Raw genomic sequence first — 27,825 nt, forward strand, 5'->3', positions numbered from 1 at the left:
TCAAGAATATACAGAAATAGATATAGACCCCATGCGGAAGGGCAATTACCAAGCAATATAGAAAAAGATTCAATTGCTATTATTGTGGCAAACCGAATCGTTATGTGGCAGATTGTTGGCATAGAAAGCATAAGGATGGCCCAAAATACAAAACAAGACACCAGCTCAGAGCACACGGGGGCAGAAATTCAAAAAGGCGGGAAAAAAGAAAAACTTAGCAAGCACCAAATAATATTCCTGACTTTATCCCTAGAAATTAAATGATAAATAACACCCAAGGTCAAAACAGTTACACTGAAGGAAATTGTGAAACCAAGACTTTTGGACAAATAATAGTCAGCATTTAAACGAAGGAACCAGCCTGTAAGGGTCGACAGAGAAGAACCCTTTTAAAGACCCCTATTTAGTTTATAATGTTGTGATACGGAGAAGAATAATAATTTACCGATTTTGCGTTGTTTTAAAATTGAGTGTTTCCAAAATTTACCGTGTTTACTTTTTTACGGGTATGTTAAAATCCTTAATTCGAGAGGAGTTTTTTAAGAGGTTTCCCCCTAATGTAAAAAATCTCGTAAGCAGACGTCAGAATACCCTGACATCGGTAACAGGTAACAATCTGAATATTTTGGATGAATGTCTATTAAAATTTAGTACAGGGAATAGAAACAACAGTAACAGTGATAAGATTTAAACAACTCCCATTTCCTTACATTCCAGGAGTAGACGCTATAAGAAAGTATGGGGTCGTGTGGCAGCCCCTAACCGATAGTATAGCCATAACCCAGCCATAATGAAACTAATGAGCAAGTTTGCGTAACAACGGATAAAGATAGTGACAATTGGGGTTATAACTTAAAATTGAACGGGAAAATCACATTAAAAGGGGGTACAACAGCTCAATTTTTGGCGACATCCAATGCAAAGGAGTGTAATAACAAAGCAATGGAAGCCATAATAGGGGGATACACCCTTGAAGAATATCCCACAATTTTTGTGAAAAATCAAACTATTAAAACTGAGAATGGTATTGCATATTTAGAATTATCAAATCTAAGCAATGATAAAGTAAAGCTAAACCAAGCAGCAATAGGATCGGCACAAAAGATTTCAAATACAGATATAAAATCACTAAGCAGCTCAGAATTAAGCGTAAATTTTATTAGTCACGAGCAAATTTTGTCAAACCATAACCGCAACAAGATTACGGGATGACAAAAACTGATTTTTTAAACAGTTTAATTTACTCCATTTACCGGAGAATGCAAAAACCCAGGTTGGAAATATTCTCCGGGATTATAGATGGACGTTTGCAAAACATAAAGCTGATTATGGCTTAACTCACCTAACCACGCACAAAATACCAACACAAGGCCCTCCAATTAAAAATTCACCATATAAACCACCTTATCTTTTAAAATCATGGCTAGATAACCAAATAAAAGAATTAGAAGAACAGGGTATAATTAAAGAGGGGCTAGAAAGTGGTGTTTTCCGCTGTTGATATTCAGGAAACAAGATAATACCTGGAGGCTATGCATATATTTTAGGGCACTAAATGCAGTCACAGTAAAGAATGTTTTATGAAATTACCACGAATAGATAACATATTGGATTCACTTGGAAGATCCAAATGTTATACTAGTTTTGACCTGATAGCAGGATATTGGACAATAGCCTTAGGCCCAGAAACAAAACACAAGGCAACAGTAATTTTAGACGATAGAAGAACGTTCACGTTTTTAACGCATGCCTTTTGGCTTATCATTTAGCCCAAACTGTTTTAGCTGACTAAAGAATTTAGTATTCAAAGACAACGAACCAAGAAGAAAAAGAGATACATTAGCTTACTTAGATGATTTAATAATATTTGCTGAAAACCTAGAAGACCATTTATTTTATACTTAGAAGAATACTAGGAAAATTTGAAAAAACAGGGTTAAAGCTAAATCCAGAAGAGCTGAAAATTGTGGTACCAAAATTAATTTTTCTTAGACATTTGATAAGCCAAGGTACTATTTTGCCAAATCTAGAAATATTCGCTGTCATAGAGCAATTAAACCCAAAAGATAAAAAAAAATGTAGATCAGTTTGTGGGTTTCTAAGTTATTTCAGACGATATATTAGAAGTTATACGACAATAGCTCAGCCTTTGACAAATTATAAAAAAAACAATCAGGATAATTTAAATGTTCACCGGATGGTATAGAAGCACTGAGCGCAATAAAAAGGAAATTACTAAAGGTTCCCATACTTAAATTGCCAGATTTGTCACAAGAACTCTGTTTGCAGACAGACGCTTCTGCCTATGGAATTGGAGCGATAATATTGAATATAAATTATGAAGGAGAAAAATCAATAGTGCAATATGCCAGCAGATCACTGACAGAGGCAGAAAAGAAATATTCAATGGTTGAAAGAGAATACCTGGCAGTTGTAGTTTTTACCAAATATTTTCGCCAATTTTTGCTCGCAAAAAAGGTTACTTTACACGTAGATCAAAAATCGCTAATTTGGTTACATACATTTCAAAATAATGCAACGAGACTGACAAGATGGGTACTCCGTCTTGAAGCGTATTCATATAACCCGATATATACATTTAAAAGGTCGTACCAAAATTTTACCAGATTATTTATCACGGAACCCAGATATGGAAGAAATTTTAATAACCGCTATCCAAAACAACTTTGTCGATGTGGAATTATTATCTAGTAAAAATATTTCGCAATATCAAGATAAAGACAAATTTTTAGCAATAAAAGCATTTATACTAAACGGAAAAGAAGTTCCGGAACACTTCAAACATTTTCTGAAAGTCCTAGATAATTTATATCTAGATGAGAGCAAAAATCTTTTGATAAGATATTACAGAGCACCACAGGAGTATAGAAAAAATGAATAAAAAATTATTCCAGTATTCCAAAGCCATTAGGAAAAATTTTACAGATGGCACCCACAATAAGCGGCTGCCACATGGGAGAAGCAAAGGCGATTGGACGAATAAAAGGGAATCTTTATTTTTCAAAAATGTGCTCAAAAGTAAAAACCTTCATGCAAGGCTGTCAAGAATGTGCCAAGCAAAAGTCGCCACCAAAGTTGCCTAAGGCTGAATTAGGTCAATACCCAGCTCCTTCAGGGTAGGACAATTAATTTCTATAGACATTTCGGGTGCAGTGGTCTACCAGTTTTCAGAAAAGGAAATCGCTGTTTATTATTAATAGTGAATCATTACAACTCATATTTATACGCTTTCACAATTAAAGACGAAAAGGCCAGCACTATAGCAAAAGCTTTAGTAAACAGTCTCTTTTGGGAACATAGAATTTTCCCTAAGATTTTACTTAATGACAATGGCCCATGCTTTAGAGCAAAATTATTAGACGAAATAACGGAATATTTGGGTATAAAACGCTTTTACACTTCAACATATATGGCTTCTGCCAATGGAAAAATTGAACGAAAGTATAGAAAACTTGCTTATATGCTAGGGGTACATGCAAGAAAGGAAAATGACAACTGGGATGACTATTTACCTTTTGTAGTCTTTGCAGTGAATATGGCTTACTCACGTTTTTTAAAAGAAACGCCTTTTTTACAACATTTGACGGATCTTAGAGTATGAAAGGATCAAATACAAAATGATAGAACATATTACAATCTTGATCAATATAAACAGGAAATTATTATGCGTATGAAAAAAGCGATGGAACACGTTAAAGAGAATTTGGAAGATGTAAAGACAATTCAAAAAGAAAAATATGACAGGAAAAGTCAAAATAAGACAATATATAGTTTAGGAGACCTGGTTTATGTACAAAAAAGAACCTAGACTAAACAAAAAAATTAAAACCAAAATGGGACGGACATTTCAGAATAGTGAAAATTCTGCCAAATAACTTAACATATTTTTAAAGCTCCAGGATAGAAAAATGGAGGAAGTAGTACACCATAACATAATGAAAAAGGATTTTTCTCAAGACCATGGAAATCTTAGCTTATTTCTTCAGATGAAGAAAGAAACGAAACAATGGCACCAGTATATCTAAGGTGACCATGTAAAGTTTATGACCTTTTTAACGACCGAAATACTTGGGAAGAGTGGAAGGAACATTTGGCCCTGTCTTGGCTACAAACTGTTAATAACCAAAAAGAGAAAATGAGCAATGTTTTATCTGATAGTAGTGACGAAAGTGACGAAGAAAAATTCCAAAGTCAACCTAGTGGTTCAAGAGACAATAAACCAGAAGTGAAGTCCAAAGAAGCAGAAAAATTGGAGAAAATGAAAGAATTGTCTAAATTTCATACGATAGACTCGCTGAAAATCTTGACACAGCAACGGCTTTCTCATTAAACGCCATGTACGAGAAGAGAGCTAACTACTTTTGAAACAGACAACCCTTCTACAGAAACAGATATGGCTAAACCTGGTACCTCAAAGAAAAATACTTTAAGAAAAAAGCTGTGGAGAAAGGTTAAAAAACCAAAAATTCAGCCACTCGTTTCAACTTTGGCCACTCAAGTAGCCAAATCGTTAATGCAGAAGGCAAAACGTCAAGAGGAACAAAGGTTAAAGAGCTTTGATGAAGCAACGAAACCACACTCAAATTCAGAACTTCGTAAGCCACACTATAGAGACCTTGGGAAGACTTGTCAGTAATAAAAAGAGGAAAAAGTAAAGTTAGGAATCCAAAACTCAGAACAGGAAACTCAAACTGAAAAGTGTATGACTAGCATGGCTCCCAGTCGTCTAGTATTCGAATAAAATAATATTAATTTTGAAAAAGAAAACGGGTAAAGAGCCTCTGCAGAAATATCTACACTTTTCTTAATCTTCATTTAAATCAGTCAGTTTTCTTCCTAATTAAATTTCCTTAAAAAAAATTACGCCAATTGTCGCTCAAAAGACTTAGCCTAGTCTATAGATTTGTCAAACGGCTCCCGGAGAGAACAGAAATCGGATCTAGGCGAAGTAACAGTTTCCAATCTAATAATATTATCTCCAGAATAAAGAGAAACTCTGTTAAGGAACCCAACACAAATGACATAGCGCTTTATTACAGTAATTAATAGTTGTCTCGTAACTTTTGATGGGTTTAGTTAAACTAAATGAATTATAAATAATCAGAATATGAATTAAAAGACAATTTATTTGATAGGTATATTTAAAATAAACATTTTTATGGGGTTGTTGAAAAAAAGCGAAGGAGGGTAGACTAATGAAATAGGGTCATTGGAAGCTAGAAAATTTGGAGTGAGCTCAATCACTGCTGGTCTCTCTCTTTTTAGTACATGTAATGCATATACTGACCTTTGACCTTGGGAGGTAGCACCTCCAGTCGAATTTGAAAAAAAAGTTCTTGACGGAAATTCCAAATTATATTAATGGGAAACGCAACCAGGATTAACATGAATGGCCATAGGTGTACAAGCTGGCTGTAATCTTATTGTATATAGTTATAGTTTAATGTAATGAATTGTTCATCAGTTACAAAATGTAAAAGGAAAAAATTAAAAACAATAATGAAGCGCTATAAAGATTAAAGAGAAACTTAGAATAAGTTTAGAAATCAAAAAGGTGCTAGGTAAAAGAAACCAAAAGCAATACAAAAATAAGCTATAATCTAAACTTACCAGTAGAAAAAGCCAACAACAAAATCCCTTAAAAAAGCCAAAAGTAAATACTTTAATCCACATATAGAATTTAACACAAAACGGAGAGTTTCACCAAAAGATCAAGACAGTTGCAGCTAAAGTATCAGATTAGATTATACTCTACTCCAACTACCAGTCGTCCTAGCGGGTGGTGAACAGAAAGTGAAAATCTCACTAGATTTAAAAACAAAATTAAACATTCCTATAAACTCAACGAGGAAACATTGGAAAATGAACAGAAATTAATTTATATATTTTTCCCAGATTAGAGTATCAAGAAACCGCAGACAGAGCAAACCGTATGCACGCGACTATTAAGCTTACCAAAATAAAAAACTATTTTCTATCGCTTTGGCAAATAAGATCGTAATTAAAGCTAGAATAAAATTTGCAACAAGCATATTGTAAAAATTGCATTTTTATGAACAAATGGGCAAGAGCATTGTCGAACAAAACTTGAAAGGCTAGACTTCGTTATACAAGTATATTGAACTGACCGAACGAGACTAGTTCGATATTTTTGTACTAAATTAGTTCAAATGAGTAGAATATTGTGCTAGGGAGACACCTAGTGACCACAGGTTTAATCCTGGCCGTGATTAAACAAAATACTGAAGATTTTCTTCAGGTAGAGTTGAAAAATTATGCTGTTCATGTGGGAGTTGTTTTTGTTAAAACGACTATCATAGCATAAACATTTATAATAGACACATGAATAGCCTAAATGTCCTAAGTTGAACATGAAATTTAAGGCAGGGCTACCAAAAGCTTTGGAAGTAAAAGCGAAAACAGTAATATCGCTTATATGTCTTAAAATAAATTACCGTACATAAGAAAAAATGAAGACAAGGACATATTCCTTGTAGTAGGGCTACCTTTTTGACAAGGGAAAGAGCCCAAGAAAAGATTGTGGTCACAAACAACGAGTGTCGCTATAAATAATTAATTATTGTGTGTGTTCAGGTCAAGGCCGTATCCAGGATTTTTTTTGGGAGGGGGTTTTACTTTAAAAAAATTTCAGGGGGGGGGGTGTACACCAAAAAAACGTCAAAAACGCATACAAAATTTGTTTACATACATTTTTGTTAAGTTTTTACGAGTCAGACAAACATTTAGGAGGGGGGAATCAAACCTCCAACCCCCCTCTGGGTACGGCCTTGGTGCAGGTTCATAATAGTCCTTTCAGCTATAGGCGATGACAAGAGAACCTAGAAACGTTGTAATGAGCTACCAAAAAGTAGTCGTGGTAAGCAAACCTTAAAATACAAGCACAAGTCAATTGATAGTGTCACAGCAGGTAAAAAGGCGAATACCTATATTTTGAGCCTTTCAAATCTAAGCTCTAATCAGAGCCTTGTCCTAAATGGATATTTAGGCTGAAAAAAAGAGATGACGGGAAAATACTTTATCAAACTATCTCAATTACCGAATATTCGAAAAGAATTAAAAAGCTCAGATGTTGTATAAGCGAACCGACATAGAGTAAGCTAAATGCAATTACTGAGAAAACTGTGTTCAAAAAGTAGCAAACGAAAACTTGGAAAACAAAGATTAAAAAAAGGGAATAATAAATGTATTTAGTCGTATATAGAAATGTATATAGTGGTAACTGATGTTATTGAGGGTCTATATAGTTATAAATGTAGTTTGAAAACCTTTACTAACTATGGAATTTTTATCGCACAAATTTACAAATTACAAATTATAATTTTAATAACATATTCGTGTTGCAAGAACTGTTGCTAAGCCCTTAAATAAAGGCTAATCTCAGTTCTCTGTTAGGGTCTTAAAATCTATTTGTTAGAGTAGATGTTTCCTTCATATATAAAAAGCGGATACAATCTTTACCTGAGTAAAATCACACTACAAAAAAGTGAGTAGCTCCTAGGAGCTGTAATTAAACCGCTCTTCGAAAAGCGCCTAATTTTTTCTGTACAAAAGAGGCAGGAAACAATAGATTTCTATGCGGTGATTCTGCTTAGTGATTGATCTGATTATATGTCTAATTAAATTTATTTAAAATTTGTACAGAGAATAAACATTGCAGTGAATAAATGAATTGTAAGGTTACATAATTATTGTTTGGTTTTAAGCTTTTAAGTTGTGTAAAAATATAACTTATGTAGTATAAATTACCAACATAAATATATTGAAAAAACATGTTGAGTAATTTTGTTTTTTGGAGAAAAAAAGTCTTGTTTTTGTGTTATTCAAGAAATACTCTTTATTAATGCTTTATAAACAGTTAACAAAGTACTAATTAGAATTAATTCCAATGCTTGTGTATATACCGTGTTTTTATTTTTCATAAAGTTTTAACCGGTAGTTTAATGTTCCATTTATGCTTTGTGACTTCTAGTCAATGTATAATTTTTTAAATAATCCTTTAAGTGATTAATAATTCTAAATTAAGTTTGTAGAGAAGGATGCAACAAATAGCCGGCAAGAAACAGAATGGTTCTATTTAATCTGCATATTGTGTTTAAAGTAACAAGAGAGAAAAGTAGTTACAAGTAATTAACCTCTCTCTTAAAAAAAAAGAATGAAGTTGTATATTCAAAATTGAGTGTTTTTTTACTATATATTGAAAAATTTTTACTTTATTCGTATTCTACTTTAAAAACCAGTTCATAAATATAAAATCAACCACGTTATCCAAGTAATTTAATTAATAAAAAAACTCAAATTAATCAAATAGTTTCAAACATATCTTGAAATCTAGTTTAGGTACAGGCGCTGATATAAATGCTTAAGCCATTTTGAGTAGACCCCGATGCCGCGCCGGCGGATCGACCTAACGCCGCTGACGAGAGGCCCGGTCGAACAACACCAAAGTGTCGTAATGCCACCGGCGAGCCGCAGGCACACCGCAGGCACGCCGCTGTCGGCAGAGGCGGCGGCGTTCGGTCGACTTTAAATTAATTTTGCGGCAATTATTTTTGCGGCTAATTTGATAAATTTGCTCCTTTTAGATGTAGTTTATAATTTGACTGGTATTAGGTATTTATCAGTTTATAATTTGGAATGAGTCCCTAAAAGAAAAAATGAATAATATCCAAAAGAGCAGCCAAAAGCAATAAAAAACCAGCAGTTCAGGCTTAGCCTACATGACATATATTCTATAAAGAAGCCAAAATAACTTTAAAATGCATTTTTTTAAAATTTTTGATTAAAACCAGTTTTTAATACAAGAAGGCTTTTTAGGAATCCGAAAGAGCAAAAAAAAACAAATCAATATCAAAGTCGCCCATTTCACCTGTTTTAAAGGTAACAAAACAGATATAGGCAAAGGGCATTAGGAAAAAATTAAGCTTCCAAGTTCAAAGTTATATTCAAAGTTTTTACCCAGATAACTGACGAATTTTGTGATACGGTAGTTGAAGTTTTGTGTGTAGTAATGCTCGATGAAAAAAACTACTAATTTTGATAATAGTAGTTTAGGACCATAATTATATCCCCTATAAAGGGCGTAACAAGGTATCAACTATAACCTCACTTAACACCATTAAACTCACTTTACCACACTTCTTAGTTTTGCTATTTTTTCTATCTCGAGACTTGGCAAAACCTTACCACAATTTATTCCAGAATGAAGACTCTATTATTCTTGTATAGCGCCTATCAGAAAAACCTTTTAGAAATCCTTTGACCACTGAAAAACTTTTAGCATACTGCTATAGTTTTCTTGTAATAATATTAAAAAAAAATATATAATTAGGCACCAGAGAAAAGCAAGCCAGCCAGTAACAAGTATATGATCTTACTTATGACACAATTCAGCTCAAACTTCATAAATGCAATCAAATTTGTTCAATTTAACTATTCCATAGACCAATTCCTAAAATTGTATTGACTAAACAAAAATTACAACATTACAAGGCCATAATCCGATCAAAGTAGCTAAACTGTCGATAATTTGTCCATCTTGGAAAGTGTTGTTGTAATTTTCGTTCTTTGAATTGAACATATATGGTCTATTTCTAAAAAAATCAATGATGATATTGTAAATGATACTATTGTTAAAATATAGGCTATTATAAATTTATCATGTAATTATCGCTAAGTTGAAAAATATTGAACTTCCAAAGTAGCCTAAGTTATGTGAGCTAAGTGGAAGTATACTTTATATAAAGTAAATTAAGTGGGTTTTCCTTGCCAATGTGTAAAGGACGAAAAACCTATGTGCATCCAGCATTAGAAAAGTCCAAAATACATCAAAATCAGTGACAAATTAAAGGTTCACCTCAGTAGAGTTTGACCAAACGTACCCTATTCAGATGCAGTCTGATTTATTTCATTGTTTTAGGTAGCAATTTATTAATTTTAGGGCACTTGCTTTTTTGATGAGGAGGTGGTATAATACGGGCATTTCAAAATTTGGATAGAAAAATGTGTGATTGTGGCCTAACTAAATCATGTTTTCTTATGAATCTGTGCGAAATAAATGCTCCTGGCACAGAAAAGCATTTTTTTGTTAAATATTTAAAAGAATTGCATTTTATGAGTTCTGACATTGTTTTTAACGGCAACGCTGGTAAAAAGTGCAAATAGTAAATTGTCTAGAACGAGAGCCTGAAGAACTAGCCTAAATTTTATGGTTAATTAATACAACTCGCTGATCTATTCTATGTAAGCTACCATCCTATTGTAATCCAACCCTCTAGTATAGAACATAAATGGGCTAATATATAGCATAAAAGATTCCATAACTGACAAGGTGAACATAGGCTACTAGGCTAGTCTACTTGATCCCTCTTTGTGTGATCTTTCCAAAGAAAGGTAAAATTCTACTTTAGCTACTTTTTGCTATCTTGGAAAGGGGTTAAGTTAGGGGGTCAATATCTACCAAATCATATTATTGAGTTAGTAATATATTGAATACACCATTCAATGCCTTTTTTATGCTGATTATGAATATAATAAGCATTTCTATCGGAAATGAATTTCAGCCCCCCCCCCTATCTAGGCTATACCTAACCCACCCAACCCCGGAATTGGCCTATATAGGGGGGGGGGGCTGAAACTCATTTCCGATAGAAATGCTTATTATATTTGTAATAAGCATAAAAAAAGGCATCAAATGGTGTATTCACTTTTATCCTAACTCAATAATATGATTTCTCCTAGATATTGACCAAGTTAGGAAACTGGAACTTTCAGGGATGTGCCTAGGCCTATAGGCTGAAGTATGTCCCAGGAAGGTAGGCTATGTCAAAGTACCTACCTCTACTGCTTCTCCCTCCAGAGGGTCCTGAAATTTGCCTATATGACAGGTCTATTACCTATTGAAGTTTTGATAAAACAACATTTTACCTTAATTTTCAGTTATCAGTTTCTTTTTCTATTGCTTTAGTTCTGAAAATGAAATTCCAGTCATTTGAGTAGAATTTTAAGCATATCAATGTTTTTTTTCAAAATTTAGTAAATGTATTTGCATATCTTTAAAACCTTATAAATTGGGATTGGGCAATGTTGTGAAGCTGAAATCAATTTTGTTGTACTTCATTTAAGCAGAAGATCTACTTTGCAAGGTTTCATTTTTATAATACACAGATGTTTAAAAGTCAGGACCCTCTAGAGAGAGAAGGAGTGGAGGTAGGTATTTCAAAATACCTTTATGGAACATAGTTTAGCCTGTAGACCCATCCCAGAAAGTTTCATTTTCCTAAAAAAAAACTTCTTAACAAGATAGCCAAAAGTAGCTAAAGTAGAATTTTACCCAAATAAATTATACCAATCATGTCACTTGCAAATGCACCCACTTCCTTACCTTGCCTAATGGATCCATGTGGCCCTAATAGTTCTTTTCTCCATTAAATCAATGCAGTCACAGTTTCTAGACTAGTTCCTATATTAAAACAGTTTTTTCACAGTTTGAAATTCATATCCATATTTGATTACACATTTAAATTTACAAAATATTAGCCTAGCCTATTTGTCTACAATTGGGGCTATAATATCAATCCAAAGAGGCAACATGTTTTGGAAATAAATTTTGATGAATGGGTATAGAATTTGAGGTTGGTGTCAATATACCTGATCTTTTACACATCTTTGTGCTATAAGATCTTACATCTTTTGACAAAAAACACTTAAAAGTGAAATCTTAGTCCTAAAGTCTTTCTACTAATGGTATTCTTTTGCAAATGTCTTTTATCATTCTGCTCTGATCAGTGGTAAAAGAACAATGATGAGTATATCATCAAAGTTCCCTCATCATTGTTTTATGTAGAAAAAAATGGTGTCCTTCACACTTTTTTAAAGGAGGGTAGGCTACTGAAATAGGGTCATTGTAAGCTGGCAAATTTGAAGTGAGTTTAATCACTGCTGGTTTCTTGCTGTTTAGTACATGTAATGCATAGACTGACCTTTGACCTTGGGAGGTAGTACCTCCAGTCAAATTTGAAAAAAAAATTGTTGACAGAAATAAAAAATAATATTAATGGGAAATGCAACCAGGGCTTAGGCTACATGAATGGCCATAGGTGTACAAGCTGGCTGCAATGTTATTATGAATAGTTATAGTCTTATATAATAAATTGTTCATCAGTTACAAAATGTAAAAGGAAAAAATTAAAAACAATAATGAAGCGCTATAAAGATTAAAGAGAAACTTAGAATAAGTTTAGAAATCAAAAAGGTGCAAGGTAAAAGAAACCAAAAGCAATACAAAAATAAGCTATAACTTAAACTTACCAGCTGAAAAAGCCAACAACAAAATCCCTTAAAAAAGCCAAAAGTAAATACTTTCATCCACAGACAGAATTTAACACAAAACGGAGAGTTTCACCAAAAGATCAAGACAGTTGCAGCTAAAGTATCAGATTAGATTATACTCTACTCCAACTACCAGTCGTCCTAACAAGTGGTGAACAGAAAGTGAAAATCTCACTAGATTTTAAAACAAAACTAAACATTCATATAAACTCAACAAGTAAACATTGGAAAATGGTAAGAAATTCATTCATATATTTTTCCTAGATTAGAGTTACCAAGAAACCACAGACAGAGCAAACTGTATGCAAGCGCCTATTTAGCTTGCCAAAAAAAATAACTATTTTCCATCCCTTTGGCAAATAAGATTGTAATTAAAGCTAGAATAAAATTTGCAATCAGTATATTGTAAAAATTGCATTCTTATGAACAAATGGGCTAGAACATTGTCACGCAAAACTGGATAGGCTAGACTTAGATATAAGTGAATATTGAGCTGACTGAACAAGACTAGTATGACATTTTTGTACTAAATTAGTTCAAATAAGTAGAATATTGTGCTAGGGAGACACCTAGTGACCACAGGTTTAATCCTGGCCGTGATTAAACAAAAATACTGAAGATATTCTTCAGGTAGAGTTGAAAATTATGCTGTTCATGTGGGAGTTGTTTTTTGAAAAATGACTAGCATAGCATAAACAATTATAAAAGACACATGAATAGACTAAATGACCTAAGTTGAAGTTGAAATTTAAGGCAGGACTACTAAAAGCTTGGGAAGTAAAAGTGAAAACAGTAATATCGCTTATATGTCTTAAAATAAATTACCGTACGTAAGAAAAAATTAAGACAAGGACATATTCCTTGTAGTAGGGCTACCTTTTTGACAAGGGGCAGAGCCCAAGAAAAGATTGTGGTCACAAACAACGAGTGTTTCTATAAATAATTAATTATTGTGTGTGCAGGTCAAGGCTGTACCTGGGATTTTTTGGGAGGGTGTTTTAATCAAAAATAAAATTTTTTTTTGGGGGGGGGTACACAAAAAACCTCAAAAATGCATACAAAATTTGTTTATATACATTTTTGTTACGTTTTTACAAGTCAAACAAACATTTCGGAGAGGGGGGGAATCAAACCCCCACCCCTTGCCCCAGTTCTGGGTATGGTCTTGGTGCAGGTTCATAAGATTCCTTTCAGCTTTAGCCAATGACAAGAGAACCTAGAAATGTTATAATGAGCTACCAAAAAGTAGCCATGGTAAGCAAACCTTAAAGTACAAGCACAAGTCAATTGATAGTGTCATAACAGGTAAAAAGGCAAATACCTAAATTTTGAGCCTTATCAAATCTAAGCTGTAAGCTGAGTCTTCTCCCATATGGATATTTAGCCTTGAAAAAAAGAGATGACGGTGAATACTTTATTAAACTATCTCAATTACTGGAAATTCAAAAAGAACTAAAAAGCTCAAAAGTTGGTATAAACAAACCAACATACTTTGAAATTTTTACCATACAAATTTACAAATTTTTAAATTTTAATTGAAAAATTTGTGTTGTAAGAACTGTTGCTAAGCCCTTAAATAAAGACTAATCTCAGTTCTCTGTTAGGGTCTTAAAATCTATTTGTTAGAGTAGGTGTTTCCTTCATATATAAATAGTGGACACAATATTTACCTGAGTAAAATCACATTACCAAAAAAAAGTGAGTAGCCCCTAAGAGCTGTAATTAAACCGCTCTTCAAAAAAAGCCTTTTTTTCTGTACCAGAGTGGCAGGAAACAATTGATTTCTATGCGGTGGTTCTGCTTAGTGATTGATCTAAGCATTAATATTGCAATGAATAAATGAATTGTAAGGTTACATAATTATTGTTTGGTTTTAAACAATTAAGTTGTGTAAAAATATAACTTATGTAGTATGAATTACCAATATAAGTATATTGAATAAACATGTTGAGTATTTTTGTTTTTTTGGAAAAAAAGTCTTGTTTTTTTTTTTGGAAAAAAAGTCTTGTTTTTGCGTTATTCAAGAAATATTCTGTATTAATGCTTTATAAAGAGTTAACAAAGTATTAATTGGAATTAATTCCAATGCTTGTGTATGTACCGTGTTCTATTTTTCATAAGTAACTTTAAGTTTTAACCAGTAGTTTAATGATCTATCTATGCTTTGTGACTTCTAGTCAATGCATAATTTTTTTTTAGTATTTAAATAATCCTTTAAGTGATTAATAATTCTAAATTTAATTTGTAGAGAAGGACAAATAGCCGGGAAGAAACAGAATGTTTCTATTTAAGCAGCATATTGTGTATAAAGTAAAAGAGCAAAAATCAGTTACAAGTAATTAGCCTCTCGCTTAACAAAAGAGAATGCAGTTATATATACAAAATTGAGTGTTTTTTTACTATATATTGAACAATTTTTGATTTGTTCGTATTCTACTTTAAAAATTTATTTTAGCTACAGCCTTAGTTTTTGGAAAACAAATTTTTTGTTACATCTTTTTTGATCCATTTTTCAATCAATTTTGTTGACAAGTTTTGGGAGCGCCTGCTAGGTATAAAATTTCAAGGCCAGTTCAATTGCACCCTGATACCAACAGCTCACACCATCAGAAACCAAACCATAACTGGTCAACTAATATTTTGGGAATTGTATGCAGTAGAAAGAACTTTTTACCCATTCATCATCAAGTGAGATAAACTCAGAACTTAAATTAGGCCTAGGAAATATCAAAGAAAGTGCTACGTCTACCCTAAATGGCTTTAGATTATTGAAAGAATATGTTAAATGTTTTGTGTTGAAAAAAAAATGTGAAAGTTTAAAACCAAAATTAATATGTATAATGTATTCAAGGTATTCCTAAAACCAGTTCATAAATATTAAATCAACCACGTTATCCAAGTAAATTAACTAATAAAAAAACTCAAATTAATCAAATAGTTTCAAACATAACTTTAAATCTAGTTTTGGTACAGGCACTGGTATAAATGCTTAAGCCATTATGAGTGAAACTAAAAGAGAAGGTGCATTTTAGAAAAGGGTTTGAAAAAAAGACATTTATTGTCTTCAAGGTGAAATGAAAAAGAGTATAACAAGAATGAATAAAAATGGATATCCTTGGAAGATCAGACAGGGCATAGCATTTGGCTATAAAGATAACCCTAATGAAACCCATTGAGGTTGTATGCACAGAATGACCCATAAATAATGGCAGCATAAGAAGCATGTTCAAAATACTTGATATTTGTTGTTTTAAAAGTAAAATATATAGAGTTGGAACAACTCTTATCAAGGTGGAAATTATTGTAGTAAAGCTGACTAACTAAGTCAGATTTTGATTTTAGTAAAAATTTTAAGATGCAAAATACAAAATGAAATACCACTTTTTATTAAGATAAAAGAGCACATCCTGGTATGTGTAGACTTGAATAGGAAATTGAAAAATCACCACTTCCTTGCTATGCGCGCCAGTGGGCCCGATTTGATGGGGTTGATTTACGGTATAAAAGATACATTTTATGGGATTGGGGAGCTGGATACTAATTTTATGTTGGCTAACATCAGCGAGCTGTAAGATCTTAGATATACAATCTTGGAGCAAAAGAAGAACCCTAATAAGTTTTCAAAGATGTCTCTTACAGTTGTTTTTTCAAGTCTCTCTTGTAGGTTGATTCATTGAAATAAATTTTGATGAATTGGTATGGAATTTGAGGTTGGTGTCAATAGGCCTGTTCTTTTACTCATCTTTGTGCTAGGATCTTACATCTTTTGACAAAAAAAAACTTAAAAGTGAAATCTTAGCCCTAAGATCTTACTTCTAATGGTATTCTTTTGCAAATGTCTTTCATCATTCTGCTCTGATCAGTGGTATAAGAACAATGATGAGTATATCATCAAAGTTCACTCATCATTGTTCTATGTAGAATAAAAATGGTGTCCTTCACACTTTTTGCTAACATCAGTGAGCTGTAAGATCTTAAAACAAAACAACAGAAATCTTTGCAGAAAGATGTGAGATCTTAGATATAAGATCTTGGAGCAAAAGAAGAGCCCTAATTAGACCCCGGCGCCGCGCCGGCGGATCGACTGAACGCCGCCGACAAAAGGCCCGGTCGAACGCCGCCGAAGTGTCGAAACGCCGCCGGCGCGCCGCCGCCGGCAGAGGCGGTGGCATTTGGTCGACTTCAAATTAATTTTGCGGCAATTCTCTATTGCGTCAACCGCAAAGTCGGAGCTTTTTCTTCTCGTGTGGTTTAGTATTTCGGTTTTCCTGATTAGAAATCAAGCAGAGCTTGCACTATCCCCGAATTTTTGGGTATTTCCCCGAAAATCTATGCGTCACCCTGAAAAAAATTTGGTTCCCCGAATCCCCGAAAATCACCCAATCACGGTGCCACCCCTAACGATTTATCAGCAGTGATTTTCCCTGCCAAACATCACTTTGCAAATCATAATTCTTCACTGCTCTCTTGTTCGTTAATTTTCGTCTCTTTTGTTGTTTTGCATAAAAACCAGACAGATGTAATATGCAATTGCAAATATTGCAATATACACAGTTCTTCATATGTTGATAAAAAAAAGTATTGTCTTTATGAAATGAGTTTAAATCATTTCAAATGCAGTTTCCTAATCACTAATTCTTACATCATTCGTAGTCAAGAATTTTATTTTCAAGTTGAATAGAATTATAGAACGCATTCACTACTATACAGCTTCAGCCTTCAGTTGAATTTTGAGATTGACATCTGACAGATTGTTTCTACAGCTGAATTGTAAGTTTGCAGATTTTTTTTTTGCTGTGTTTAGATAAGAATCTCTTAATGTTTAATACTCAATTGTTGAACGCCTGATATAAAATACAATCTTCTTTCTGAAACATTTTTACCCCCCCCCCCCCCAAAAAAACCTTCTATTGAGACAAAATTTAGCTATAGACTAAGCTATGTACAAGGTTGGGGAATTAAAGATTGAACCGGAAGTTACTCCGAAAATATTGTTCATAAATAAATTGTAAATTATTGCCTATAGGGGGAGGGGGGATAGGGGGCTATCATTTTTAAATGATAATACCTCACTTTATTTTATTGAAAGCAGGGATGCCAAAAAGATAACTATTTTTTTCATTTCAAAGTGGAGACAGAAGAAAATGATATCAAATTCCCTGGAAAACCATTGAAATATTTTGATAGACCCAGGGCCCCCCATTAGGACTTGTTTATTGTCTTGGGTATTTTGCGATTTCTCATAGGCTACTGGCCTAATTTGGCTTTTGTGTATGCTCCCTTTTAATTAGATTCTTTGGATCTCACTGAATGCCACAGTGAATCTAAGACTCAGTTTTCAATAATTTGAGGTATATCTGAATAATTTCGACATTTTTGTTGTTGTCTTTGTACCCCTTTACTCAAACCCTCAATTTTTTTTTTCAAGGAATACTAAGCTGTTTAACGTTATTTTGCGTTTTTGTTTGAACCATGTTATGAACTAGTTAATTATTAAGTAAATTATTTTTCAAATGACAGCTGAGACAGTATCCTATCAAGGGGGTATCCAGAGGGGGGGGTAGGGAGGTATTACATTTAAATGATAATATCTCGAATTTTTTTTTTATTGAAAGCAGGGATCCCAAAAAGTATTTTTTTTGTAATTTAAACCAGAGACGGCATCCTATCAAGGTGGTATCTAGAGGAGAGGGGGTCGTGAGCTATCATATTTAAATGATAATACCTCTATTTTTTTTTAAAGCAGGGCCTGCCAATAAGTTAATTATTTTTTTTTTATTTAAAGCAGAGACGGTATCCTATCAAGATGGTATCCAGGGGGGGGGGCATAGGGAGTTATTATATTTAAGTGATAGTACCTTGATTTTTTTTTATTGAAAGCAGGGATGCCAAAAAGTTGAAAAGTTGACAAAAATTAACAAGATTTTCGTGAGTTATTCTTGATACAGCACTTGCATGATTTTGTCGTCCAAAGGGAAAGGGACATATGCGTCAAACCCGTTTTTTTTCTTCTTGATGAAACGGGTTTACTTTGAAAACATTCATTCATAAGTACCAGACAGATTCACATTAAAACAAATTTGTGTAACGAAAGCGATATCGACATCCCCACCTAACTTTGTGCTTGAGTGACAATGGCGCCCTTGGTACAGTGCTCAAGTTACATTAAAAGGCCAGGTCATAATAAAAGCTTTCAATTTGGGAGGTTCAAGGAGGAGTCTTTGACAGTCTTATGACCTCAGGGTATGACCTCAGATGTTGCAACGTTCTTGCGTATCTACAGTGGTTTAAAAAATTTGATGACCCCACAAATGATTACCAAAAATATGCACAAATATAACAAGTGTAACATTTGGAATATTATAACACTTTTTTCAAAGCTTTGAAGAAAAGCAAAAAAGGCTAAATACCCCTACTTACGATTGAAGGCTATTTTAATAAACACTCTTAGGATATTCCCATGTAAATGACCTTAGTAGAAGCTTTGAGTCTGGTTGGGGATCAATGAGGACCCCTTGAGTATTCTGAACATATGCGACCTCTTGTAGCAATTTTCTAAAATTTTGTAATTTTTGTGAGCATTTGGAAATCAATGCTTAAACTCAATAACTCATACTAAGGATCCTAACATTTTGCTTGGATTAAAAGTGACGAACTAGGATGAAAATCTCAACATCTTCCTGGAGCTACTTCAGTCTGTATATTATTTCATTTAATTACATTCAAAACGGATTAGCTTTTCATTTTTTATCTAAGAAAAGAGCTGGCACTTCATTTTTCTTCATACCGAATAAACCACTAAGTGTTTTTTGTTTCATTGTAATTGAAATGTTCTCATGTGAAGTGTTCATCATGTATTTTTCAATTTGATAAATTTACTCCTTTTAGATGCAGTTTATAATTTGACTGATATTAGGTATTTATAAATTTATAATTTGGAATGAATTCCCAAAAGAAAAAATGAATAATATCCAAAAGAGCAGCCAAAACCAATAAAAAAGCAGCAGTTCAGCCTTAGCCTACATGACATATATTCTATAAAGATGCCAAAAATTTTACCATGAAGGTATAATTTTACCATGAAGGTAAAATTATTCTTTAGCTACTTTTGGCTATCTTGGAAAGGGGTTAGGTTAGGAAAATGAAACTTTCAGAAATGGGTCTACAGGCTAAAGTATTTTCCAGGAAGGTATTTTGAAGTACCTACCTTCGCTCCTTCTCCCTTTGGAGGGTCCTGAAATTTGCCTACATGAAAGGTCTATTACCTATTGAATTTTTGACAGAACAATATTTACCCTAATTTTCAGTTGTCAGTTTCTTTTTCTCTGGCTTTAATTCTGAAAATGCAATTCCTGTTATTTCAGCAGAATTTTAGCGATATCAATGTTTTTTTTATCAAAATTTTTGGTAATGTAGTGGCATATTTTTAAATCCTAATAAATTGGGATTGACCAAGGTTGTGAAGCTACAAATAATTTTGTTGTACTTCATTTAACCAGAAGATCTATTTTGAAAGGTTCAATTTTATAACGCACAGATTTTTAAAGGTCATCAAAGGTCAGGATCCTCTAGAGGGAGAAGGAGTGGAGGTATGTACTTCAAGATATCTTCCCGGGACATACATTAGCCTGTAGACCCATCCTTGTAAGTTTCATTTTTCTAACCTAACCCCTTTCCAAGATAGTCAAAAGTAGCTAAAGTAGAATATTTACCGATATTTACCAAAATGAATTTTACCCCCACCCCTGTATATACCAATTCAAGGTATGTAGCCTATTTACATAGTAGAGGGGGTGGGGCAAATTTTATTTCTGGTGTCAATGCGAGGTAAATTTAAACTTTAACTCCACCCTCAATGTGCAAATATATACCCTGAATTGGTATACAGGGGTGGGGGTAAAATTCATTTCCAACAAAAATGATTATTATATCTGGAAACAGCATAAAAAAAGGCATCAAGTGGTATATTCACTATATTTGTAAGTCAATAATATGATTTGGTAAAATTTTACCAAAGGATGTCCTGGGGAGATATTTCAAAGTACCTATGTCTACTCCTTCTCCCTCCAGAGGGCCCTGAAATTTGTCTATATGACAGGTCTATTACCTATTGAAATTTTGATAAAACAACATTTTACCTTCATTTCATTTATCAGCTTCTTTTTCTATGGCTTTAGTTCTGAAAATGAAATTTCAGTTATTTGAGTAGAATTTTAAGCCTATCAATGTTGTTTTTTTCTCAAAATTTAGGAAATGTATTTGCATATCTTTAAAACCTTATAAATTGGGATTGGGCAAAGTTGTGAAGCTGAAATCAATTTTGTTGTACTTCATTCAAGCAGAAGATATATTTTGCAAGGTTTCACTTTTATAAAACACAGATTTCTAAAGGCCAGGACCCTCTAGAGAGAGAAGGAGTGGAGGTAGGCACTTCAAAATACCTTCATGGGACATACTTAAGCCTGTAGACCCATCCCTGAAAGTTTCATTTTCCTAACACAACTCCTTAACAAGATAGCCAAAAATAGCTAAAGTAGAATTTTACCCAAATAAATTATACCAATTATGTCATTTGCAAATGCACCCACTTCCTCACCTTTTCTAATGGATCCATATGGCCCTAATAGTTCATTTCTCCATTAAATCAATGCAGTCACAGTTTCTAGGTTAGTTCCTATATTAAAACAGTTTTGTTCTCAGTTTGCAATTCATATCCATATGTGATTACATATTTAAATTTACAAAATATTAGCCTAGCCTATTCACAGGGTCGTATCCAGGATTTTTGTTCGGGGGGGGGGGGTTACCCGATTTTTTCCCGTGGACTTTGTCTAACATCCTCGAGCAACATTACGTTAGCTCGAGACCGTTAGTCCGCCCCCTGGCAGCCTTTGCCAGCTGTCTCTGACTAGAACAGAACGCAAAATCTGCAAAAAGCAGCGTCCTCAGACGGAGAGTAGGACAACCAACTTGACTTGAGCGAGCCAAATTAACTGAAACTTCAGCTTCTGTTTTTCGGATACTGGAAACATGTAGGAGACATCTGGAGTCCAAGGGCTCTTCAGCAAACTAAGCTTAGAATTTGAATAGAGACTGGATGATTTGTTGACAAAACGACTGATGTCATTTGCAAACAACGACAAAGACTGGGTTGGTGCAAGTGCGTATTGCGTCGTGGTTGGTTCCAGTGTGCGTGATTCAGAAGCTTCAACGATGGCTCCAGTGCCCTTCAGATCCACAGGTGTAGATGAATGCTCTGCAGACGTCCCGCTAATGCCACTGTCAGAAACATCCCTGGTCCGCTTGGGCGCGAAAAACGACGTAATGTCACACTTCCTCTTCATGTTGAAAATCGATCTTCTCCTAGCCAAGTCCGAAATTGAACTGAACTGACAATCTTGCACTCTCTTATACCATACCTCGTGCGCCCATTAATCCTAATTTACTATGCAAAGTCAGGTGAACATGGGGCTACCTAATTGCGTAAGCTGATCTGAGCGCATATTATTAACCTTAATTTACTATGAAAGGTCAGGTGAACATGGGGTTACCTAGTTGTGTAAGCTGTTCAGAGCGCATATTATAAACCCTAATTTACTAAGCAAGGTCAGGTGAACATGGGGTTACCTACAGTTACCTAATTGCGTAAGCAGATCAGAATCATTAACCCACAAAATGCAATAGGATTTAGTGTGGGAGTATATTTTTTTTCTGGTAAGGTTTTGTCTTTAAAGGTATTTTTTAGACTCATTTTCAACTCGGTCAAAAATTTCGTGGGGGGGGGGGGGTTCAAACCGGGTAACCTCCCCGCCTGGATACAGCCTTGCCTATTCATCTAGAATTAGGGCTATAATATCAATCCTAAGAGGCAACATGTTTTGGAAAAAAATTTTGATGAATGGGTATGGAATTTGAGGTTGGTGTCAATAGGCCTGTTCTTTTACTCATCTTTGTGCTAAGATCTTACATCTTTAGAGAACTTTTATGATCTACTCATCATTAGGGGCGTTTTTTCACTCATCAATGTGCTAAGATCTTACATCTTTTGTCAGAAAACGCTTAAAAGTGAAATCTTTGAACAAAGATCTTACATCTTTTGTTCTTTTGGTTCAAAAGTCTTTCATCGTTCTGCTCTGATCAGTGGTCTGAGCACAATGATGAGTATATCATCAAAGTTATCTCATCATTGTTCTATATGGCAAAACAGTGGCGGTCTTCACACTTTTTGCTAACATCAGTGAGCTGTAAGATCTTAGAACAAAGATGAGTTAAATAACAATAATCTTTGCAGAAAGATGCAAGATCCTAGTGCCTATCAGTGAGCTGTAGGATCTTCAAACAAAAGAACAGAAATCTTTGCAGAAAGATGTGAGATCTTAGATATAAGATCTTGGAGCAAAAGAAGAGCCCTAATAAGTTTTCAAAGATGTCTCTTACAGTTGTTTTTTCAAGTCTCTCTTGCAGGTTGATGCTCTAGCCTTCAGAAGGCTTAGGGGTATTAGTCCAAATCCTGTTTGAAGTAATTCCTTTTTAAAAATTTAACTTGATTATTTTTCAGGGTCAAATCTCCAGTATTTATTTTGGGGGGGGGGACAAGAGGGGTCCATATCTGGATAGTCAAGGGGCATGGGATATATAATAATTTTTGCTCCACTTTTTTTGGGGTAACTGCCCCCTCCCCAACAACACCCCAGATATTTATTGTAATTCTTATTTTTTTAAGCCATATTTATCCTTTTTTAAGCCATATCTGTTTGTTTCCAATTTTAGTCATTCTTTGACTTAATTTACTCTTGTCTGGCTTAGTGTAGCTGTTTAATTTTCTTTTTTTGTTTGTTTTTAATCTACACTGTTTTTTTGTTGTTGTTGTTGGCTTATGAAAGGAATCATCATGCCAACCTGGATTCACATAGTGTTGGATTTGGTAAATTTTTCAACTTAATTACTTTAGCTGTTCCTGAGATATTACAGGTACGGTAGGCTATACTTCATTTAAAGAAGCTTGATGTTTCTTTGTCTTGACTTACTTCAACATTCCCTGAAAGTTTTAACTGAATATCTTTGGGTATTCCTGAAGTATTGTAGATATGTCAAAGCAAGAGTATATACAAGTAAATATAATAAATAATTATACATCTCCTTTCTTCATAATTAGCAAAGTCTATATATCAAGCTGTGTTAGTCACCAAATCAGTCCGCCATTGCAGGTACATGGCAAGTTTACTGACACAGAGGGCAGTGGTTTAACTTCTGTGTGTTCTCAAGGGTCCACAGTGCATGGTTAGGCAGGTCTGACATCTTATTCTTCTATTGGGGTGCAAGTGGGGTTTCCAGTTAAGACTATTCAGCCCTTTTCCTTTTGACTGATGAAGGTAGGCTATAGTATAGAGCAGAAATTATGTAGGAAAATGTACCAGTAGATTATCCCTTAAACACTTTTCAAATATAATGATTTGTGCAATCACAATTGTTTCTAAGCCCCCTCCCCTTATGGGACCAGATATTGCCCAAAACTATAGGGTAAAACCCTAAGTACTCAGGCAAATATTTTGATCAAGATGTATTTTTTTAAACAGGGACAATCTAACAGCAAAGAATCTTAAACTAATTTGAGCAAAGAAGTCTTACACTGGAGGTGATGGCTATTTTGACAAACAGCAGAAAGTATTAGACAGCAAGAACAAAATAGGAGCAATCCTTTTTCATTCTGGATCCTTCTTGGAAAGTTTAAAGATGGTGCACTTGGCTTTATATTACCAAGTTGTAATGAGCTTATGATATTTCTTATGTTAGTTCTATATTGTAGTGTATTTGCTGAGCAACAGTCTTCCTTCCTGGAGTTAAACAAATCACCATTAAGGAGCAAGCCTAAACAAGAGACAGTCTTTTCACTAATGCATATGCATTTGTGTATTAGAGATCACACAAAATGGGATATTCTTTGTACACTTTAGTTTCTACCGGAAATCAGAAACAGGATGATCATGACGTTAACAGGAAAGGATACTCAGTTCAGTTTGATCCTGTTTTCATTGTGTCACTTCTTGCAATTGATTTTGTAACTGATATTCTACTAAATGATTACTTGTATGTGATCCTTGTTTTGCAATTATGATTTCTTTAAAAGCTTAATGCACCTCTTAGCAGACCTTTCTTGGCTCCATCAGCAGACAAATATTGTCATAGAGACTGTGTCTTTGTTGTCTGTTACCACAAATTCCTAACCATTTGTGCAGTCTTTACAAAAATTTGTGACCAATATATGGTTGAAACAAAATTTCTTCAGAAAGTGCCTGTGATTTGTCTAATTGTACTTTGTATACCTTTGATTTTGATTATGAAGGTATCATTGATAATTATGTTGTTCTAAAGTAACAACAATCCAGTGGAGAAGCACTCATTTCTTTGTTTCAATAGTAGAATTAAGAATTGCTGCAAATTCAGAAAAATACATTGGAGTTTGTTTTCCACTTCTGTTAATGAAAAACCAAAAATCCTGGATTTTTAAAAATCTATGAAGAAGATTTTATTCTTTTTCGATAAAATACCAAACAAGATATTTTTAAAATCTAAGGAACTCCATTACTGGTACCCCTGCAATTGTACTACCTCAACTAGAGTAAGAAATACTTTCTATATTAGTATGTACAAAGAACTTAAGTTTTTTAGCAGAAAAGGAAAACATTCTGAAAAACAAATGTCTTGGCTGGACCACCGCTTGCCAACTGTTGCAGTTTGGGAAGAGGGAACCAGTTCCCAGAATTTGTATGAGGGTATATGGACTACCATGCAGTCCTTTCACCCCTTTGATTTCGTATCTTCAATCCTTCTTTTTCTTCAGCTCAGTTATGTTTTCAGAAATGGTCAGCAGTAATTCTATATCTTTGTAAAAGCAGCACCTGAAAATTAAAAATACACTCCACTAGGCATGTCATTTGAAGCCATAATTTTGATGATGGGTTGTGGGAAGCGCGAGTACCTGAGCTACCTGTTCCCAGCAATTTAAGGCCAATAGGCCGGCCGGTACCGGTACTGCGCTTCCTACTCATTCTCGCTCTCTTCTGCGCTGTAGAATTCTATCAATGTTCCATTGTTGTCTTCATGATCTGAATCATCAATTTATAGATTGGTCTTTCAGTGTTAGGATGTTGTTTTAAATTGATGATGGTATCAAATGTTTCTGGAACACCCATTTTCTGGCAGCTTAATTTAATCTTTGTGATTTGTGGTGCCAGTACCAAACACTCAAAAAAGATATGTTGGGGGGTTTCCACTGATGTTTTACACCACCTACATAGTGGTGAATGATGGAGATTCCATTGGAATGGAAGAGAATTTAGCAAGAGGTATCCAGATTTTAACCTGTAATACCACACCGAATCTTCCCTTGATTGAAATGAGGAATTCAGGAATGGGGTGCACTTTGTTTTTCCACGGTGTTTTATAATGTCTCGAAGGTTCCCAAGTTTTAAGTCTGGAGGGGCGCAAGCATTTTCTCCTTCATTAGCTAGCCTATCGGCTGTCATATTGTGGGTCAGTCCTTTATGGCTTGGGATATGGTGGAAGCAAACTGAAGTGTCCATATTCTTAAGGCTTAGGAGATAATCTCTAATGGATTTTAAATCTGAACCAGCAGCCTCATAATTTATATTTTTGATTATTTGGATGGCAGACTTATAGTCTGTGAGAATTAACACTTTTTTTGAGGCTGGTCTAAGGTTGAACATAACTTCCAGTGCTTTTAGAATGGCAAACAACTCTGCTGACAAAGTTGAAGTATTGGATGGGAGGGTTACTGAAATATTCAAGGAAATATAGGGAATGCAGACCCCTGCTTCTGCATTTGTTCCCTTTACTGAGCCATCAGTATAAGCTTGAGTATACTTGGGAAATAATGACGAAATTTTATTGGCAAAAAGCTGACAAACAAACTGATCAGTATAAAAAGATTTATCCTTAGGGAGCAGTTGCGAGATGGCACTCAGGGGCCTCGAGTTCCCAAGGCGGAGAATTTGGAAAAAGGTAGCTATCTGCATGTTCATTTTTCAAATTTTGATGATCTTTCAGGTACTGACACCAAGAAGACTTATGGTGCTGAGGCTTGCTAGGGTTTGCAAAAATGGCTGGGAAGACTGCATGTATATCACCATAATATTGTATTTTTGTAAAGTAACAGTTTCTCTGCATAGTAGCTCTATCTTTCAGAGCAGGTAGTCCAGAGAGCTCTTTTAGATTAGCTACTGCAGTATGTTTATGCAGTCCCAATGCAATTCTTATGGCTGAATTTTGGAGTGTCTCAAGGGTTTTAAATAGAGTTACAGGAACATTTACAAGAAAATGAATGCTATATTCCATTTTTGAGTAAATATACAGTTTAAAAAAATCAATAATCAATTTTGGTGAGGATCACCATTTAGATCCTGCAAGTCGCTTTAAGATGATGAGTCGCTTTAAGATTGACATTCTCAACATCTCCACATGTGGTTGCCATTTTAAAAAGTAATCAAGGGTCGTACCCAGTAGACAGACAGATGGCTGATAAGCGATTTTGCTCCCCTCTATCACTAAGGGTTTAGGGAGGGTTGTTTGTCGGTTATAAAACACTATTGCTTTTGTTTTTGGGACCAAAATGGGCAGACCAAAAGCTTTAGAAAACAGACACACATCATCTATGTCTTCCTGGATTATGCTTTGGAGTAAGTTTATACTTTTGTGTTTATTCCATACCAGAAGATCATCAACAAGTACTTTATTTTTTTACTCACTTCTAAGTATTAATTCAGAAATACAAAGTGTAAATAAAAGAGGACTTATGACTGTTGCTTGTGGTAGGCCCTCTTTATCATGTTTTCTTGAAGACAGAGTGTCATTTATCTGAACTTGAAAAGAAAGATCAGAAAGTAGATCATCTGTTATTGACACCATTATAGATGGAAAATTTTTATTATTGACAACTTCTAGTAACTTTTTGTGTTTGACGTTTCCATAAGCATCTGTCCAATCAAACAGCACAGCAATTCAATATTCACCATTTTGCAGAGCCTCTGCTATGTCTACTTCAATTCTGGTTATGTTGTCCATTGCACTGTGAACCGTTCTGAAACCTGTTTGGGATTGGGGTATCATTTGATTGACCTCTGCAAACCATTCTAATCTCTTTAAAATCATACGTTCAAATATCTTGCCCATGGTGGGGAGGCTTGATATTGGTTTGTAAGATATTGGGTTATAGGGTGGTTTCCCAGGTTTGAGGATTGGGTGAATAAGGGCAATTTTCCAGGAATTAGGGAATTTCCCTTCTCTCCATGCCATATTACATACTTCCAGTAGTATTTGTTTAAAAGATATGAGGTGTTTCAATCATCCACATGATGTGTACATCAGCATACCCTGATGCTGAATTTTGATTGCATTCTTCAATTGCTGTCTAACTCAAGTAATGAAAATGGTAAAATT

General features: G+C 34.3%; 1 protein-coding gene across 1 annotated transcript in view; it reads left to right on the top strand.

Annotated features, from left to right (window-relative positions):
* Positions 1-10,180: 10,180 nt before the first annotated feature.
* Positions 10,181-27,825, top strand: part of LOC148940132 (uncharacterized) — a 59,090-nt gene continuing 41,445 nt past the window's right edge. The window contains exon 1 of the mRNA XM_089105775.1: positions 10,181-10,281. The gene's annotated coding sequence lies outside the window, so the exon portion shown is untranslated. The remainder of the gene's footprint in view (positions 10,282-27,825) is intronic.

The sequence above is a fragment of the Artemia sp. Qi Xiang Cuo genome, chromosome 20, assembly GCF_049724085.1.
Source record: "Artemia sp. Qi Xiang Cuo chromosome 20, ASM4972408v1, whole genome shotgun sequence".
Classification (NCBI taxonomy): Eukaryota; Metazoa; Arthropoda; class Branchiopoda; order Anostraca; family Artemiidae; genus Artemia; species Artemia sp. Qi Xiang Cuo.